Genomic DNA, 19,839 nt, shown 5'->3' with positions numbered 1-19,839 from the left:
AATCTTCAATAAACTCTGCCAACGAGGCAAAACTTGCATTTCTTGCAAATAGAGGCTTGCTGCTGCAACTCCTGCCACAGACAGCAAGATGTTTCATGGGATGCATTCTGGATTCCCATCCCTTCATAAAGAATGAGAGAACTTCTTGGGTGCTGAGGAGTGCCTGCCCCAAATGACAAAAATCAAAGACCGACCTACCGAGCCGAATCCCCGCTATGACAGAGCTGTCAGGAGTAGTAGCACACAGATGCTGGAAGATGAGCTCAGTGACTTGAAATGTGACTTCGAAGGGCTGGAGACCACCTTGGCCTAAAACCAAGAAGGAAATGCATGTATGAAGCACGACAGTTTGTTATTACTATTATTTTTTTTTCTTCCCCCCTTTCTCATTGTCCAAAGAAATGAACCCTGACAACCATTACAGCTCCACCAGAGGGAACACCCTCTGGGATGCTCAGATTCACTCAGCTATCTCCCCACAATTTTTGATACTGTCTTCCGGTACCTCAGTCTCGAGACAGATTTAATTCTACACTTCACATTTTTACCACCACGGTAGTAGTAATTTCATAGTAATTTCTAGGGATCCCTCTACATAAAGACAGCAGCATCTCCTCTACATTCTTTACTAATTACACCCACTTTTACATGGCAGTGCTGATAAGCCTCTGCTTACAAAATGCTCCTCCTCCTCCACAGCCAGTAACTGCTCTCCACCTTGCCTTAGGGAATACTTCTGCCTCTTCTGCACCTGGATAGGTTTTCATTTAATGTAACTGGAGAAGTTTTAAATCTGTACTATAGCAACCATGTGGCTGTCTGCTGCTTCTTCTGAAGTCAGTGTTAACATCCACAGGATGTTAAACTCATAGATGTCTCATATGTTTCAGAATTTATTAACTGAATTTCAAATTCTTTAGAAAAAAATACAAGTTTCCAATGACATTTTGTCCTGATGCTGCAAATAGTTTGTGAGATCCATGAAACCTGTGTGATGTTCCCTTCCCTGCCTGCAGGCATTAGACCACAGAGTTTGAACTCTGGCTTCAGATCTCTGCTCAGAATGACTCAGTCACTAAACTCCAAAAGAACGAGAGCGCTTTGGAGGAAGTTCATCAGGCAGAAATAACCGGGAGAGAGTAAAGAAAAATGGAGCGCTCATTCTCCCCGTCTAGGGAAAAGAAAAAAATCATTGTCTGCTTGCTTAGAGACCACAGCTTGCTGCACAAACAGGAAGGCAACTGTGTTTTTCTAGGTATTAACTCATGGCAGCACAGCAAAGCGTTGCCAATTTGTGCCACTGCCCGAAAGAGCTTTGTGAATTGCTGAGAGTGAGCTAGATTCTTCTAAAATAGTGCTGGACCAAGTCCCTCGAGGCCTATTCAAAATGCACGTTCAAAGCTCATTCTGCTTTCAGGAAGCACCTCAGGTAAATCTATTTTTTTTGTTTGTTTGTTTTCCAGCCCATTACCAGGACAGTGTTAGTTTCACATCCAACTCTGTGCTCCGTAGACTTGGTGTTTCCCCACACCTGTAAAGTTGCTGGACCAGAAAGTCACTAGGAAAATCCATGGTCATACCCTGATCTCTTCAGTGTTAATGTAGCAACAAGCAGAAATACAGTTCAGTTGTTCAGACAAGCCAAATCAGAAATACAGGATTTTGTTCTTAAGTTTTTCTCTGACTCATTGTCTGATATTCATAATTCATCTTCCACAGTCACCCACATATAAAATGTGTATAATCACCAGGAAGTTATGAGGCTTAACTGATTCATGTTTATGTAAGGCCTTATGATCCTCAGATAAAAATTGTTTTAGAAATGCAAAATATTGTCACAAATTAAACTTATTTTAGTGTCACTATTGATTACTTTAGTGATGGGTCTGCCAGTACTTCTCTGACAAGCCTCCCCTTAGAAATTAACTTTCCAGAATACAAATTTACAACTACATATTATCCAAACAACTAATCTACCTAGTTAAAAAGCTAAATATCTACTGTAACATGTAAAATCATTAATACATACCGGCAAGACTTGCTGACATAAATCCTAACACAGAGCTCCACAGGGAGTACAAGATACTTGTGCTTCAGAGCAAGATCGCTGGAACGCTTAAGTGTGGACAGAAAAAAAAATTAAGTGCTGGTGTTTGCCCTTCAGAGGTGCACACAGATGATCCCACTTTCTGGGGTGCTTTTAAACCTATCCTGTTAAAATGGAGCCGATCACCCAGTAAAACCTTAAGCAATAGAACCAGCTGAGATACACTGTTTATTTTTCCTTAGGTAGATCTTGACCTCCCCTCCTCCATAGCAGCTCCTGCAAAGCACTCTTCTGCTCACCATGGAAGAAAAAGTGGTAAATAAAACCAAAAAGGGGACCTCAGCCCAAAGTAAGCAAAGTGCTGACATTCTGAATTCAAATATTTCTTTCATCCAGTATATTTCAGTGCCCAAATACTCAACTGAAAACTCAGCAACAAAAAAAAAAAATGACCCACAAACCTACATTGCAGCAATTTCTACGAACGAGCCTCTATTTCCCACAAGTCACCAAATCAGCTTGATTATATTCCTGATGGCGAAATCCCGACACAATACAGGAAGCTAACCATACTGCAGATAACAGCAGTTGTCTCCTGGAACACATGGCCAGGCCTTTCCCATTTTCTTGGCTGAGTATTCCCAGCTGTAGATCTCTCCCAGGAAAAAAAAAAAATCCTGTCGACCTGCCAGGCATATAGAGAGGAGAGTGAAGAAATTAAGACTCTTGTTTGCATTTGCACAAATTTCTCTTGCATCTCTTGCTTGTAGACACTGCTGTGCTTGTGGTGTGCTCTCCAGTCCTATATATTGAAGAGCTGGAAACTAAGCGTGCTGTAAGAACACAGGTAGCAGCGTCTTTCTAAGGAAGAAAAAACTCCAAAGGGAAGTGATTAAATCTCTGAAAAGGCCTAAAGACACAAAACTACTAATTAAAAAACAGAATTGCCCATGAAAGATGGACAATATTGAACTCCAGCTTCAGCCTATGCAAACTTACTGTTAAAAACTGCAAACACTACTTCTTTCACAGGAGCCTCTGAAGAAGGCAGCTGCTCTGCGGAGGTCTGCCCCACCAGTAGGAGTGCAGCAGGCTGGGGAAAATGGGCATTTCTCTGGGCTTCAGCCATCAACTCACTCCACCTATTTTTACAGTTTTATAGTGGTGGATGGATCTACTCTAATAAATCTTCAGCAAATTGCCAGGATGTGGATGTTAAATATATAATCAGATTCATTAACAATGGAAAAGCCTGAAGGTAATTTAGTCCCAAAAAGGTTATATTTTAATATAATGCTCTGAACACATTCTAATGACTAATACAGATTGATAGCATCAATAATAAGTAACATTTCCATTCCAATTCACTTTAGAAATGCTAGCTAATTAATTCTCAACCATATCAGGAGATAGGTCAGCGTTGTTAGACACCTTGCACAGACGGGAAAACGGAGGTAGAGGATCTTGTCTGGTGACAGAAGAAGCAGCAACGTTCATCAGAGGCCTGCACTTGAGAATTCCCGTTCCCCCCTCTGATTATACCTCACACTGCCACAGTTTCCAAAATGGGTATGCTTCTAAGTACGCATAGGCTCTTTGGCAGAGAATTTCTTCCACACTTTTCCACTAGGTGGAGAAGCAAGGAAAGGATCTGCCCCATGATCTCACCAACTGCGTGGAAGAGGCTGGTGTTGCAACAACTGCCCCAAGGTCAGACGGCTTCCCATACACCAGCATCTGAGCATCTTGCTTTCCTCAGACACAGACATGTCACTGGGACTTTCTAAAGACGACACTTCTTCAGCGGTTTCTCCATGCTCATAAGCAGGCCAGATCTTGCAGGGGAAGGTGATCCGAGATTTGTTAGAAGGTTCCCAATTCAGAAGCACACTGTAAAAATACAAGGCAGGACTGTTTGGTCTATTTTCTATTGTTTTGCACGGGAAATACATGACCCACAGTCTGGAGAAAACTCTGCTTTAGCAGTAAGGCCTAGAAATGGTTAATCTTTCTGGAAGATACCACTCACTAACCTGCTAATGGAGTAATACCAAAGATGGGACTTGTCCCAAATAAAGAGCCTATTAAAACTAAATAAAAGGCTTCCAGAAGCCTTTCTTCCAAAGCATCCCCGAGAGCCTTACTAAGGCTCTAGGGCTGCCAGACCTCAGCTGACAACACATACTTGGCCCCTTCTCAGCTTTGACAGAATTGCAAGCAGGAAGCTGGGCTGCTGAAGTTGCTCCTTGAGCTGAGGAGGCAGTCCTGCTGAGCGAGGCCACAGCCTCTACCCCGTGCAGAAAGCACACGGATGCTGTGGCTGGGATGGCAGAGCTTGTGGAGAAACCCCTGAGTGAAGGCCAGGCTGGAGACGGACAAAGAGGTCATGAAAGCAGAGATGAGTGTCCTCGGTGCTAGCACTCTGCAGAAATCCAGGGGGAGAGGACACGAAGGAGTTTCTCCAACCACCAGTGCAGCCAGCAGTGCGAGGCAGAATCCAGCTCTCTGCAGGGTGAGAAAGCTGCCAGCAGAAAGCAGCCGTTTGCAGGCTAGCACTGAGCACTGCCCACCCTGGCTGATGGAGCAGGCATCCCCCTCGCTAAAGATTAGGACAATTTGCACTCCCCCTGCCTATTAGTCATCCCTTTATAATTACAACCAACAGGAATAAACTGAGCTTGCAACGGAGGGAGGATATTTTGGCCCTTCAAGCCTTACTCAGCATCATATGACTGCCTTCTCCTACAGCTGAACTCAGACTCATGTTCACAAGCTGGAAGATAACCTGTCTGAAGCCAAAGCCCAGCTGGCTGAGGCGGAGAAGAGCCAAGCTGAAATTAATGCCATCAGGCTCCAAGGTAAATTCCTTGACAGCTTTGTGCAATGTTACTTCCCTTGGGTCCTACTCTACCCCTGCATTTCTTGTAACTCTGGCAGCCCTGCTCTGCCTCCTTTAGCAAATCTGCCCAATCCTTCTACCTTCGCTTTTCTTTCTCTCAAGTCAGCTTGAATTAATTCCTCTCCTGCTTCCCTGTGAGCTTTTCCCTCAGCTGGAAACAGCCAGATGAGCGAGGAACACAAGGAAGATCTGGCCTAGATTAACCAGATTGTCCACATGAAGATCCCTCTCAACTCTCAGGTACAGTACGTAACTTCAAGGGACAGCTGGATGAAAAGTCAAAGGTTCTGGGGACCACCAACTGCCTGCACAGGATGCTGATACCGTGGGACGTGCAGTGCCTGCTCTTTTGCACGCTCCCCACCTCAGAGAAACAAATCTTTTGTTTCAGCTCTCGCAAAGGGAAACTTTCTCATCCAAATTAATCTCTGGGCTTGTCACCAGCTAATCTTGGTGGGGGTGTGTGGGGGCATGAGCCTTGTATGGATATGAAAATAGGACAGCCTCCCGTGAGTCAGCGGCAAAGAGCAGAACACACACCTCTTGATTCTCGGTCCAGTGTCTGTTCAGTGGATTGTACAGCAGTTTATTTGCATAGGTCACGCGTGTTTGGCTCAAAATGTATCAGTATTTCAAGTCTCTGCCTGACATGTCTGTCTTGGAAATTTTTCTTTATCTCCAAAGAATAATTCAAGTGCTGCACCTGCATATCAAAAGCTTGGCAAGAATTCTCTCTGTGTTCAGAACAATCACCAAATGGGTTTACTGTCATAATTCTTTTGAAATACTTGCAGAGAAAACAGTGATGATGACAAGCCAAGTTCTGTTTTCAGTTATATGAACTCAATTCAATTCACTGCAGTACAGTAAAAAAAAAAAAAAAAAAAAAAAAAAAGCAGGTACGGAGAACAGACGCTTGGCTCCTGACCAGGAAGACATTTTGAAACCTGAAATGTTTCTAGCTGGTCCAGAACTGAGTTGTTCAAGTGTAACACTCCAGCTCAGGGCAGTGAGGTCGGTGCATTCATAATCCAACCAGACAGATGCATAGGAATGGCTGCACTATCTCAAATCCTGCACGGCTGCTGCAGTAAGCCTGGCCAACTCCAAGTAGGACTTGGACCTGATGAAAGCACATTTGAAAGAGAAGGAGGAGGGCAAAGTGAACCGTGGTTCCCGGTCTCTAAACTCAATACTGAAATCACAATCTGGAAGGCTAAATACAAGACAAGAGCCAAAGAGCTGGAAGAAACAAGGTGAGCACTCAGCTTTCAGAAAGAATGGGACAGGACTTAAGGTGGTTTATTATTTAGTTTAGCTGCTGAGTCACAGCTTATAGACGTGATCTGTTAGAACTCAACTTGGTAAGAGAGAAAGGAAGTACAATGCTCTGGCTAAGAGAAAAGAAAAAATAAATACTTGCAATAACAAACAGGGACTATTGAGACCTAACACTTGTATGCTAACAAAAGAAAACCAATGCCGAACCTTTCCAATAAACGATTGAAGTTGAGTAGCCTTTCTTTACTCCAACAGCCCTACAAAAGCCACTAGCATTTCCTAACAATAAAGAAAGCACCAAAGCAGATTAAATCCATTACAACCTGGACTTCGAGATCTGGTATTATAGGCTAGAAGTTCAGCCAATCTTTATAACAGTTTCTCTAACAGACCTAACATAAAGATGCTTTCACATAGTCCTAGCTCCTGTTGCTATTAAGACACCTGGGGGGCTTCACTGTGAGCCTGAAACAAATTGAGACAAAATAAGCTCCTACATCTCTGCCTTAGTACAGAGTTCCACAGATATTCACAGGGAGGGAAGCTGCTTTGCTCTTTGACACTATCCCAGTCCTTGAGATATCTGAATGGAAAGTGGAAGAGTCTATCACTAGGTAACAATCCAGCAATAAAGAGCTGAGCTGCAGCCTGATCTGTCTCATCCACCCATGGAAGGGAAGATCCAGCCACATCCCAGTAGCAGTTTTCATTCCCTTTTCTGAGATTGCTTCCAAGATTACTGGTGAAAACAGCAATAGCGCCCAAGGAGGTGACAGCTTCTGACTTTTACTACTCCTCACTCCATGAGCTACTTACTCACCAAGATATTTCTGCCCTCCTTCCCTCAGGACAATGTCGGCTGTGAGGCTTCAGGAAGCAGAGCAGACAGCTGAATCAGTCCAAGCCTGTGTTGGCAGCCCCGAGAAAACTAAGCAGAGGCTTCAGACAGAAGCGGAGAACCTCACTCAACCTGGAAAAGCCAAGAAAGCCAGCCATTCAAGAATGCATCCAGCACAAGCCTGATGAGCAAGATCTGGTGCTGGAGTCTTTCTGTTAACTCACGGATCCCTTATTTCCCAGTATTTTAAGATCTCTCTATCAAATGTCACAGTAATCTGTATGGCCATGAGAAGCAAAGCTAAGATTTATCACCTCATGAATAAACCTAGACGAGAGCCGCAGCAAATTCCTAGGAGCACTCAGCATGCTTCTTGTAAACTCATTAACTGTCTTCCAGAAACAAGAGTGCAGCTGAAGCAAAAGCCCTCCCTAACTGCAAGGCAAGGTATTCATCTTCTTTTTAAGGATAATGATATCCTGCTTTGAACTTTGCAGTGTTGCAGTACCAGTGGGTTGGCCACTGGTTATTAACTACCACACTCAAAGCAGATCTAAACAACATGTAGTTTAAACACCAGCAATGAATGCTCCTTCATTAAATTAGTATTTCTCCTCTTGCTAGTGCTAGTGTAAGAGCATGAATAGCAGTGCAACTGTGGGACATTTGAATAAAAATGTTACTTAAAATAGGCACAAAGGCTGCTCCAAATCCACTGAAGTCCTTGGGTTTCTGCCAATGACTGCAGTTGGCTTTAGAACAGGTCTCAAGAGCTGACAATCCCACATACAGCATTACAGTACTGGGCTGAAAATCTGTTTCACCATCACTTTCTTTAATGAAGCAGTCCTTTATTCTTTGGTTCCTGTGGTGCGCTTATCACCATGGTATCTGAACGCATGTGCAGATCATAAAGATATGTAGAATATTTGTGATTAAAAGCTCCTAGGAAAGAAAAATGTACCTTTATTCTTTCCCTTCATGACAAGCAGTTAAACATGGTCTAAAATAGTCCTGAATAACATCTTGTTTGTAACTGAAACGTCTTTGAAATAGAGTCACACTAATCAACCCAGGCAATTACTAACAGCACATCTGCACAAGGAATATCTGAAGTGGGAAACATTTGCTCCACAGCAGCATCATTATAACCACAGGAGCAAGGACGACTATCACACTGATGGGAACTGGGTGATCTTGTTAAATTCCTAATGGTGAGGAAAGAAAGCCTTGTAAACATTTTAATCACCCATTCAGAGTGACCAAGAGAAACTCTGCCAGTCATTAGAGCGGCTGCCAATTTAACTGCGACTAGCTGGCAGGACACGCAGAGAAGTGAAGTGTAAAGAAAACTTGTGTCCAGTGAATGCTTGGCTTTATCTTTCCAGGCCAACGCCGCTTGTGCTGCTGAGGACAAGAAGCAGAGAGCCTTTGATAAGATGCTGGCAGAATGGCAACAAAAAATATGAAGAGCTGCAGGTGGAAGTGAATATTTCACAGAAGGAATGTACATTGACTGGAAATTCTGAGCTTAAGAGTGTCTGTGAAAAACCCTTGGAGCATCTGGAATCTGTGAAGAAAGAACATGGCCCTTCATGGTAAGTACTGGCTTGACATTAAAAACCTTTGTAAATCATTGGCCATTTGATTCCTACTTAGCTATTCCTTAATCTCCTGTGGTATCTTCTAGCACCAATTCCAGTTTTCTTATTTCTAGCAGTGCTTTCATGCTCTGGGAACATACATTAGAAGCGCTGAAGTCACAGGTTAGATTCTGCTCTTGGGACTGGGTCTACATTCACCCCGCCACCCAGTTCACCCAAGATACTAACAGTTGCCTGTGTACTGCCTCCAGGAACTGACTCTTGGGATAACATTTGGAAAGATCCTTTCTGAACCCCCAAAGCACGATCACGATAGCAGCTTGATTGTACTCACTGTTATACTAGGAGGTCATCACTCTCATCACTCCAAGCTGGGCCATGTATCATCACTAGAGCGCTACGTAAGGCAATAATAAACAGGTTACATCGTTAGACTTAAATCCGAAAGAAGCTGCAGTCCCAACCCAGCTACCAGCATTCTCCCTAATTCTGAGCAATTCACTTAAAGGACTATTTACAATCACCACCTTTACTCTAAGAAGATGAAGCTCCCTTTAACCTCAGTGAGGAGAATTAGGCATCTCCAGAAATCAGTTCAAAGGAAGTCAGTTAAACTCCTGCACAGAGTCTCCCTCTTGGCATCACTTCTCCCCCACTTACTGTACAGGGAGGGCAGCTGCCTTTTTTCTTTTAACTTCTGTAAATTACAAAAATTGATCTCCTACAGGGGGCTGAAAGATGACACCGTAAATATTTAGAAGATGCTACAATCTGCTGCCCTTGCAGCCACCAGAAAACAGTGATGGACTCTCTGGCACAGACCCAGTGCTTTCTGGGCTATCTCCCCCAACCCTTTGCTCTGTCCTACATCACCTGGCAGAGAGCCGCACTCTGCTGTACAGAGATGATGCGGAGTCCCATTTCCATTTTGTATGAGCAACCATCCGAAAGGGGGGAGGGGAAGGCTGGGTTAAAAACTGGAAGAAATTTCTCGTGATTTAATGGGCTTCATTCTTCCGCCTCCACAAACACATGCAACTAGTGTGGCTCATTCAGAAATCCAGGATAATATTTAGCAATGAAAAAAAGGGCAGCTAATGTAAAGTGACTGGAACCATTTCATGCCATTTCCATTCAAAGAATCTGTCTGGTGCACTTGGTAAAGTTCACGGTCCTGAAATAAACCTATCATATGAAATATCTGTTTTCTTCCCTAGAGGAAATTAAGGTTCTAATCAATCAGCTGGGAAAGGGAGGGAACAGCATTCATGAGTTGCAAAAGACAAGAGACTGGAGACTGAGAAGGATGAACTGCAGGTGGCACTGGAGGAGGCAGAGTCTTCCCTGTGGTACAGATGTGAGAACTGCAGGCAGGTCCAATGCCTACTGCCCACCTTCCACCAGAAGGTGGTGTGTGTATAACCCTACAAAGGGTATTTATTCATCCTTCTGTTGCATATTTCCTTACAGGCCGAATAAAGTAAACTGATTTGCATTCAGCTTGAACTGCTTCAGGTTAAAGCTGCCATTTGAAAGCTGTCACGATCTTCTATTTAAAATGCGTTCATAAATGGCTTGGTTCAAAATTCTGGTACCACAGTTATGAACAGGTTTGGAAAGCTCCTGTGTTTTTGTTAGTCGGTGGGCAATAACGTGATACTAAGGCTGGATTAGACTCAACATAACAGAATGTTGCACCATATGCTTCACTGGACTCCGCAGAAAATCACCAGTATGCAATCCCGTCTCTGCAGGTGAGTCTGGAGACTGAAGTGACAGGGCATGCTGAAGCACTTAGGCTCAAGGAGATGGAAACTGACCAGAACAAAATGGAAATCCAAGTGGATCGTGCCAACAGGAATAACAGTGAGCTCGTCAAGACACTGAATAAACTGCAACAGCATCTCAAGGTAAACTGGAGAGGGTGCAAGCAGGTACCTGAATGGGAAAGCACGCCAGTTTTATTTTATAGCTTAAGCAACAAAGCAGTAGGTTTTGTACTCTTGTTTAGACAGACATCTTGAATATAAAATCTCAATTTGTTCCAAAGCCCTGGTTCTCCCAGTCATACCACTTCAACGTGCAGGAGTTCCGACAAACCTTACACAGGATAAGCATTACTGTCAGCTTTTGCCAAACTAGAAACCCAAAGATCTATCTGTATGTAATTAAAGCAAGAAAAGTTGTGCTGTTAGGAGAAATGGATCCACTGCACTTGTTGTTTGAATGGTGTAGCCATGTAACAGACTGGAAACAAACCAAGAAGTAAAACTAAGGAGCTTCCTTTGGCTCTTCATTTCAAAAATAAAACCCAGTAAACTAGTAACAAAAAGCTAGACTCTTTGCTGGAATCAAGTAATATAATCGCTGCCAAAAATCCAGTTTTAGTAACTTAAAAAGTAACAAAGATTCTTTCTTTCTCCCTCTACTTACACTACGCATATACACACCCAAACCTAACCCGTCCTCAGTGACACCAGTCTCAGTCAGAAATACTTCTTTTAAAGTCAGTGTGGCTACAGTCATATGACAGGCATATACAATACTAGGATCAAGCACTTTTTTTTTTTTTTTTTTTTTAAATCTGGCATCACCTTAAGGAAGAGCTTTGCAGGGAGACCTCCTACATCTTTCAGCTTCCTCTCCATTATTTACATTAATTTTTTATCTGCTTTCAGGACCTTTGGAAGCAAATGGATGAGGATATGGATAAAAGCAGATGAGCAAATGGATACAGCCAGAGCTGGAAGCAGTACGGACCAGCCAGGAGGGCAGCACGGTTGAAAACCCTACCTTAAAAAGGACAATGTAAGATTCTGCCTCCAATGAAACTACAGTTTTGCTCGTTGTTTCCATGGTGCTGGGATTTCTTCTATGGAACGTAGCCCACAGCAAGATCCATTTTAGTGAAATTTTACAGATTGCGGTATGAAATGACATACCTGCTATCTTTTTTCTGTGCATAGGTTTTAGAAGCCACTTTAACATTCACCATTACAGCCTGCAGTTCTTTTCCATAAAGGAAACATTGCTAACATTTGCAAAGAAGAAAGTATAACTTCTGGAATGGACTGATACCATGAAAAGTATTTCTCAGCTGCAATTATGGGACATCAGTTATAAAAATTGAGTCAAAAATGCAATTTTTATTCGAACAGATTAGCAATGCAATCAATTCATTTACTTAAAACTGACTGATGATGAAAGGATACATTTTTAGCAAGTGAACTGCTATCTCCATACTAAATTTGGAGTTTAGAAGTTTTGTTATATGGAACCTATAGAGCTCAGAACCTGTGCAGCGTTCTGGAACACAATGGCACATTTACTTGATGTTGTTTTGCTAGAGAGCCGTGTGTGTTGCTAGAATGCAGTTGTTCTATTAAAGCCCTTGTAGTCCTCCTTCCTTAGAGTGGGGCTCATTTTTTTTTTTATTATTATTTTTACAGCAACAACAGTCCTCCAGTGATTCATATCAGTAAACAGTAAGCACTAAACGAGCTGTAGAGCTCATATTTTCCATGAAATAAAAAGACATACAGATCATAAATTCTGGAGCAGAAACTACATTCGTTTGTTGAGATTGCAATCAAACACAGTTTCAGTCAGGTCTAAAGCCAGCTGCTGCTACTGCAGCTTCACTTTGAAATAAATAATATTGGTATATATAATCAAATCCATACACACAAATATCCAGTAAAACAGACTCAGGCTCAAGGACTTCATAAACAACAGAGTCTATCTCTGCCTCAAAGGTGCATCATTATTTTAGCTTTCATTTAACATGACAATAAATATGCAGGTCCTAATGTTCCATAATGCAGATACAGTAGGGGGTGAATCCCACTTGGCTTAACAGTGCAAAAGTTTAGAGAAAAACAAACTGCAGAAAACTTATCCACAAACCACTTTGGGAGCTGAGCAGTTAACATATTCTGGGTCTCCAGGACTTCTTCCTGCCCTCTAGAAATAGCCTGCTTGCTATTAAACGAAAGCTAGAATCTGACCTTCAGCACACTATTAATGAGCATGAGGAAGTCATCAGCAAGCACTGAAAAGCTGATGAGAAAGCAAAGAAAGCTGTGCCTGATGCAAGTCACCTCCCCACCCCTCTGCCCTTTATGTTGGTAGCTAGAAACCTTAAAGTATACATTCCATTATTTTTCTCCAGTGCTTATTTGTAAGCACACTGCTGATAATACATGTTAGCTGTTGCATTGCTCTTTATGATCCTAAAAAGCAGAATGCTTGTTAGCTCACTGATTGCAGTTTGGCAAAATTAATCCACAAAAGAAATCTACTTCCTCTGTGCCTCTCTCGTAATCTACATCACAGATGGCACCCTGAGGAATTCCTCCATTTCCTCTCTCGTTATCCCCTCTTTCACTCATTGCACAACTCCACTCATCACACCTCTCAGGCCTCCAACACAAGAGTAGGCAGGCTTCCCTTTCTAGCTAGTCAATGGCATTCATAACTGGCACAGAGGGGAGAAAACTTGCCAGCACTGAGCAGATTGCTCTGTTGGCACTGTACTGACAGCTGGCACTTCAAAAATATCATAACTAGCTATGGATTTAATGCACAGTTTCCTCCCAGAACGAGGATGAGCCTCCTGCCTTTCTGCTTTAAGCACATTCAGACAATATCTTTACTTTCCATCTATAGCAACTTTAAGCCACCTTCTTTCCACTGAAGGGTAGAAATCAAAGCTTGAAGTATTATTAGAACCAAAGCTATTGACTTAGTAGACAGGGATAATACCTTTGACTAGTCCAGTGAGCATGCTGTCACCTGGTTTAGAGTCGTCCAAGTCAGCTGGGATTACTTCCCTTGAGTTCAATGGATCCAGTCTTCAGAAAGGCAGCCTATGACACAGAAAAGTTAAAGATGAGCCAAAGTTTCTCAGAAGGCAACATACAGGTATTGGGTCTACATATCCTAGCTTTCAATGCTCTGTATAAATAGCTGTGCTGTCAATCTGTTCCATACCTTCCTCGTGGGCTTCCCCTATGGCAAAAGAGCCGTGTCAGGAGCAGGACCACAGTATGTACCTGAAAGAAATTAAGAACTATTAAATCACAATAAAAGATCTGTAATTCAAGACTGAATAGGCTGAGCAGTTAGGCCTGAAAGGAAGAAAAGCAAACCATCACAAAACTCCAGGCTAAGAAAAACATGTACAAATATATTAGACAGCTCATTCCAGCTGAGCAACTGTGAAGCTCTTTCCTGCACCTCAGCTTCCACATTCAGCACAAATATCTGAAAAGGAATGTTTCCATTTAACAATCAACACGTCCCAAAGGAAAATGGGAAAAGGAAAACCAAAGTAGGCAGAAAAGATGTATGTAGGACACTCTCAGTCCACCGGAGCGCAAGAGAACTTCAGCACTTTACACCCTGTGCAGAACTCATCAATCACGAGCTCTACGGCGTTGGGATACAGCAGGAACGAGCTACTGGTATCAGCAGCTGACCTGCAGCCACGAAGGAGGATTTGCAAGGGGTACTGTCCACAGTGGTAGGACTTGCTGTTTATTTTTGAACTGCAACAAAATCCTAGAGCGTGAGCACCTCCAAACTGCTGGGGCAGACACCATCTTCCTATTGCATTTTCTGATTCTCATAACTCCATATCAACACTTCAGGTCCCTTCTGTGATTATTTATCCTACTGCTCCTTTTCAGATCAAAGAACTGGATATAGCGTTAGACTCCTCTGAATAGAAACACCATGTGGAGACTGAAAATTCTCCACAAGAGGCCCCTAAACGAGTTGACCTTCCACAAAAACATGGCAACAAAACCAACTAGCACACGCAGGAATAGCTGGAGGAGCTGCAGAACTGAAAACTTCGAGAGTCAAACTGAGACAGTTGGATTTACCCCCTGCTCTAGCTCGCTGCTTCATCACACAATCACATCTCATGCCCCATGGGCACTTTCTCTCCAGAGCACCCACTGCAGGAAGCAGACGTTCAGTCCATTTTGACAGCTTCCCTATAGACATAAGGGCCATTGTAGCCTCAAACGCTCCTGTTGAGACAGTCACCCAAACCACGCAGCATTCTTTACAAAGAATTCCTCTCCCCTCCCTTCTTTGCAGCCACTTCCTGACCTCAAATACAGTCTCCAATAATTGTGTTCATACTTGTGTATATAAATCACAGCTATTAACTACCATTCTTCAGGGCCACGACTGTACTCTTCACCCTGCTGTCACACCGAAGGAACACAGCAGATGTATTCCAAGACAGCTTTTTCTCGTGCAAACATTTATCTCGTTAAATCACATCGCTGGTACAGGCACAAGAGGCCAACCAAAGCCTGTCCACGTAGAGGAAGACCATACACAAATCGGATGACACAGAGGAGAGGGATGGGGTGGCTGAGTCAGCTCTAAGATTGCACACCAGGAATTGTGCCTCAGCAAGCAAAGGGCTCGCTTCTGGGGAGATTATCCAAGTGCCTAAACCTTCGTCCTCCATGTCAGTGGTTCAGGAATAGGCACCGGAGCTGGAGCTCATGTTTGAACCCACCTGTCATGAATTTATTAGAGCAGAAAAGGGCGTGGAACTGAGATGAAGAAAGCATAGGTGTGTTCTTGAAACTGATTCATGCAGTTCCCTATAAACAGACTTTGAAAATCTGTCACTTCTTATGCATGGAAATAAGCTCTGAAATGGCAAATGACTGGTACAGATGTATTTTCACTAACAGTAAAACAGAAAGGGGAAATGAGCAGCATCCTACTACTTGCAAAAGAGAAGATCATTAAGAGCTAAATCTTCACAAGGGTACCAAAATTGCATAGCAAGGACCTCTCTTAGGAAAAACTCCCCCTCATCTGGGGGTCACGGTTCTCCAGGACACTTCTCTACGCCCCAGCAGTCTAGCAGGGAAGGAAGGGACAAAACCACATGAAGCAAGTACCACCTAACTCCTACTCCCTCTCTGCCTTCCTCCAGGGGAAAAAACAAAGGGTTGCACATCGTTGCTTAACAAATGGATTTATTTACACGGCGATGGGAACGTGCCTACACACTTGTTGTGGGTTAACCCTGGTAGGCAACCAAGCACCGCAGAGTCGCTCACACTGCTTCCCACCCCACGTTCTCCCAGTGGGACAGGGGAAGAGGAAAGGAAAAACAAAAGCATGAACACCTGTGGATCGAGATAAAGCTTGTTTAATAAGCAAACGAGAAGTGGAAGAATAGAGAAAGAAAACAAAGCAAGTGATGCAAAAGCAATCACTCACCACGTCCCACAGGCAGACCAAGGCACAGAAAGTTCCTGAGCAAAAGGCGGCTAATTTTCCTAAACCCACTCCTCCCCCTTTTTATTGTTGAGCACGACATGATACAGCACGGCACATCTCTTTGGTACCTTCAGGTCATCTGTCTGGTTGTGTCCCCTCCCATCCTCTTGAACATCCCCAGTCTATTCACTGGGAGGAGAACAGAGTGAGAAACACAGAAGGCCTCGATGCTGTGCAAACACCATCCGGCAACAGCTAAAATGTTCGTGTGTTATCAGCATTGTTTTGGTCACAAATCTAAAACACAGCATCATGAGAGCTGCTGTGAGGAAAATTCTCCATCCTGGCCAGGCCCAGTACAACGCTATAGCATTTTACTTTCTTTCTAGCAACATTTTGAAAGGTAAATAAGATGCTGCTGCAATACATCTTCGGTTTCTTTTCTTCCAGAGTACTGTGCACCTTGCCAAGGGCCACCCATCGAAAAACTGCTAGAGATTACAGCAACAGGTGTGAGATCATGAAGAAGTCTACACACGAATCGGACTAGAAGAGACTGAAAAAGTGTGCAACAACCTGCAGATAGAAGTTACCTGTGTGAGACCTGAGGCTTCAAGTATACCTTGAATAACAGAAGACATCATCACTACTTGAGAAGTATCTGTAGTAATGCAGATTTTTGGATTTTAAGGCAACGATAGAAGGTGTGATCTGGAATGTCTTTTGCAAATAATTTGTCTCATTAATGGTCTTAATAAAGCTTATTGTATGGAAAAGAAAATGAAGTTGTTCACAGTGCTGTGAACGCTATCACCTTGCTATTATTCACCAAGCCCTGCCTGGACAGCTAGAACAAATGCATTTAGGCACATAACCTTTGTACAGCAGGCTAACAGCAGGGCAGGTGCTGCCGAGCATCACACACTTGACACTTTGCTCTAAAGGTGGTCACTTAGAGCCCAAGCCTCGGGGCAGCCAGCCTGAGCACACAGGCTCCTACCTGCTTCACCGCAGATCTCCTCTGGCAGGGAGGAAAAAGCAGTCAGCATCAAGCTTGACATTGCCTAGAAAACCAGCATGCAAGAAGACTGCACAGTGAAAGGCTGATCAAGCTGCAAGCAGTGGAAGCAGCCTGTCCTCCTTCTCATTTCGTATTATGACCACTGCACAAACTCCACAAAGTTAAAACAGTTGTCGGTTGTATTAAATAGCAAAAACAGCAGGACAATTGGATACATTGACTTTCCATGCTTAGAAATCCTGAATTTGCAGTTACTTAGATTATGAGTGACTTCATCTGATCTAAGACAAATGATCTCGGCAATTCAAGAATATTACTGATGAAAATTAAATTTTGTTAAGTTATTATCATCTAGATGGCAGTTCTAGAGATGAAAGGAATGCACTTAGGAAAAATGACATTTCTTCTGCCCTCCTTTTAAGCACCAGGCATGGTATGATATTCTGTGTTGGAAACTGCTGGGGTGGATAACGCACATCTAGAATGCCTCTCAAGGCAAGTGTTTTCATCTGCAAATACCAGTTCGCGTATCTAACAGCCCACTTGCAAAAGACCTCTTTTTGACTAGCTGCTACCAACTGCATGCACTTGCTGTTTAAAACATAAAAATTAACAAAGAAACACAAAGGATGTTCCAGTTCAATTTTTTTTCAGGTGTATCTTAAGGTCAGCTTGGATCTAAACTATTTTTACTAAGATCAGTTCAGCCTAACCTGTGAGGCCTTAATCTCAAGAAACATTGGCATCCTTTCTGAATTACCACCACTTAATTGCATCAGCAATACAGCAGGAACAAAGGTGGAACATTCCCTGGAAAGCTACGCTGGAGACAAGGCCTTAGCCTTTAATGCTTAAAAGCTCTGCAGAGTTCCTCATTTAGATACTTTCACCCCATCTGGTGCAAAACATAAAACCATGCTTAAACACAATTTCATTCCTGTTTCGTAATTTTACTTGGCCTAGTTGAGTATCTTTAATCTGTGCAGCTGATCTAGTTTATTGTTAAGCCAATAAGGGCTGCAATGGTTACGTATCTTGGGGTTACAGAACCACAGTAACTCTAGCTTAGGGGACCATCGAATCTAGCCTCCTTCCTTGGTGCAAGATCTTATATTGGGCTTTAGCCGCTATGACACATATTTGTCTGATCTGTTCTTAAAAGCCTCTAAAAAGAGCCCACGTCTTGCCAAGGCAGTCCAACATAGCGCATGACTAGTTCAAAGGAATCACCGAAACATTTTTTCACTGTAACCCAGATCTGCCTTGCTGTTATTTTAGCTTATGGCTTCTCACCCTACCCCCAGTGGACATAAGAGAACAAATCGTTCCTTTCCTCACGGCAACAGCCTTTTATCTATTTGAAGACTTACCACGTTGTTCCGCAGTTTTCTGTTCTCTGAACAGGCTCTATAAAAGTCATATGTTTGAAAACTCAATCATTATTGCCATTTTTTCCTCCAAGTGATCCCAATTTCCTCTCCTGTGGAGCCCAGTGCTAGACACACGTTTCTAACGCAGGTCAGCAGAGCAGGATGGATTCCTGCTTGCATCTTACTGGTAGTTTTCATACTTATAGGGACCTGCACGGTGTTCAAACCTTCTCCAGCAGAAGGAAATGGATACCTATTTAGCTCACAACCTACAGCAGCCCCTCCATCCTTCCTTACAGCACAGCCAGCTGCCCAGTTCTCCTCATCTCATAACCGTGAAGTTATGTTGAAGTACACAGCAGCACACCTGTTAATAACTGCATCCCATTTTTTTTGTAGACTTCCCATCTTGCATTCTAATTGTTTGATACAACCTCAGACTCGATCCCATCTTCAAATACAGCAATTACAGCGCCTATTTCGTTGCAGATGAGTAATGGACCCAGGGTAGCTCCCCGTACAAGCACTGGCATCAGGTACATTTTCCCTCAACCAGTTTTGCAACTCCCTTAGAGGAGTATCACCTAAACTGGTTCTCCAGTTTATTATTAGAACATCCTGCAGGCCAGTGTCATAGGTTCTACTTAAAAAAAAAAAAAAGATATATGACGTGCACTGCCTCATCCCTATCTGCAAGCCCAGTTACGCTGCCAGAAGAGGACGTGAGAGTGACTCAATTCATTCACCATAAAGCCATGCTGGCTAGCATTCACCTTCTTACAAACTCTTTATTTCCCTCAGAGATCAGAAAAAACATTGTCAGACCCACTTCAGTAATTTATAAGAAACGAGTTTTCATTTCTAACCAGTCCAGTCCTATAAACCTGGAGGGGATGGGTTATTTGTTTAATGAAATAGCTAGCTTGACCAGGTGTCAGAACTCCCCTGACACACGCTGAGCGCAAGCATCAGCCAACAATAATTTCAGACGAATTGGACCATCCAAAGTACTTAGGCATTTTCACCCATAAATCTCCACCTTGCTGGCTTGTCCCGTTGCAGTGACCATTAGAATAATGCTTGTTGCGATCATGAATGTGTGCTACTTTAATGCTGGCCACCTACCTGGGATGCTGGCATTCTGGATAGCTGAGTGTCCAGAAAAGTATCAATCACAAAACGGCCTCGGGTTGTGCCAGGGGAGGTTCAGGTTGGAAATGAGACATTTCTTCTCAGAAAGAGCAGTCAGGCATTGGGACGGGTTGCCCAGGGAGGTGGTGGAGTCACTGTCCCTGGGGGTGTTTAAGGAAAGGTTGGACGTGGTGCTTGGGGACACGGTTAGTGGGTGACATTGGCGGTAGGGGGATGGTTGGACCAGATGCTCTTGAAAGTCTTTTCCAACCTTAATAATTCTGTGATTCTATGATAATTTCACTCAGGGATCTTTCGCTCCTCAGAATACCTCAGGCACTGACCCCCCCCCCCCCAAGGTGCGCTACCACCCCACTGCGCATGCGCC

The 19,839-nt window shown here is 43.3% G+C and overlaps 2 long non-coding RNA genes across 8 annotated transcripts in view; one reads left to right on the top strand and one right to left on the bottom strand.

Annotated features, from left to right (window-relative positions):
- LOC106032084 (uncharacterized) overlaps nt 1-19,834 on the bottom strand; it is a 39,180-nt gene extending 19,346 nt beyond the window's left edge. For 3 of the 7 annotated variants that reach the window (XR_010825176.1, XR_010825172.1, XR_010825174.1), the window contains exons 1-7: nt 19,446-19,834; nt 13,662-13,723; nt 13,434-13,537; nt 9,004-9,066; nt 7,048-7,197; nt 2,030-3,937; nt 199-309 (exon numbers count right to left, since the gene is read on the bottom strand). This is a non-coding gene — a long non-coding RNA (uncharacterized lncRNA). Of the gene's footprint in view, nt 1-198; nt 310-2,029; nt 3,938-7,047; nt 7,198-9,003; nt 9,067-10,489; nt 10,608-13,433; nt 13,538-13,661; nt 13,724-19,445 lie in introns of all 7 variants that reach the window. The other 4 variants (XR_010825170.1, XR_010825173.1, XR_010825171.1 and 1 more) reach the window with 4 other exon arrangements.
- On the top strand, nt 7,166-12,197 carry LOC106032083 (uncharacterized). The gene is made up of 4 exons (XR_007164429.2): nt 7,166-7,512; nt 8,454-8,663; nt 10,424-10,579; nt 11,348-12,197. It is a non-coding gene; the product is annotated as an uncharacterized lncRNA (long non-coding RNA).
- Nucleotides 19,835-19,839: the final 5 nt, after the last annotated feature.

Source organism: Anser cygnoides, chromosome 15 (assembly GCF_040182565.1).
Source record: "Anser cygnoides isolate HZ-2024a breed goose chromosome 15, Taihu_goose_T2T_genome, whole genome shotgun sequence".
In the NCBI taxonomy this organism is placed as follows: domain Eukaryota; kingdom Metazoa; phylum Chordata; class Aves; order Anseriformes; family Anatidae; genus Anser; species Anser cygnoides.
Note: the sequence above shows the minus strand (reverse complement) of the source record. Positions and strands in the feature narration are given on the sequence as shown.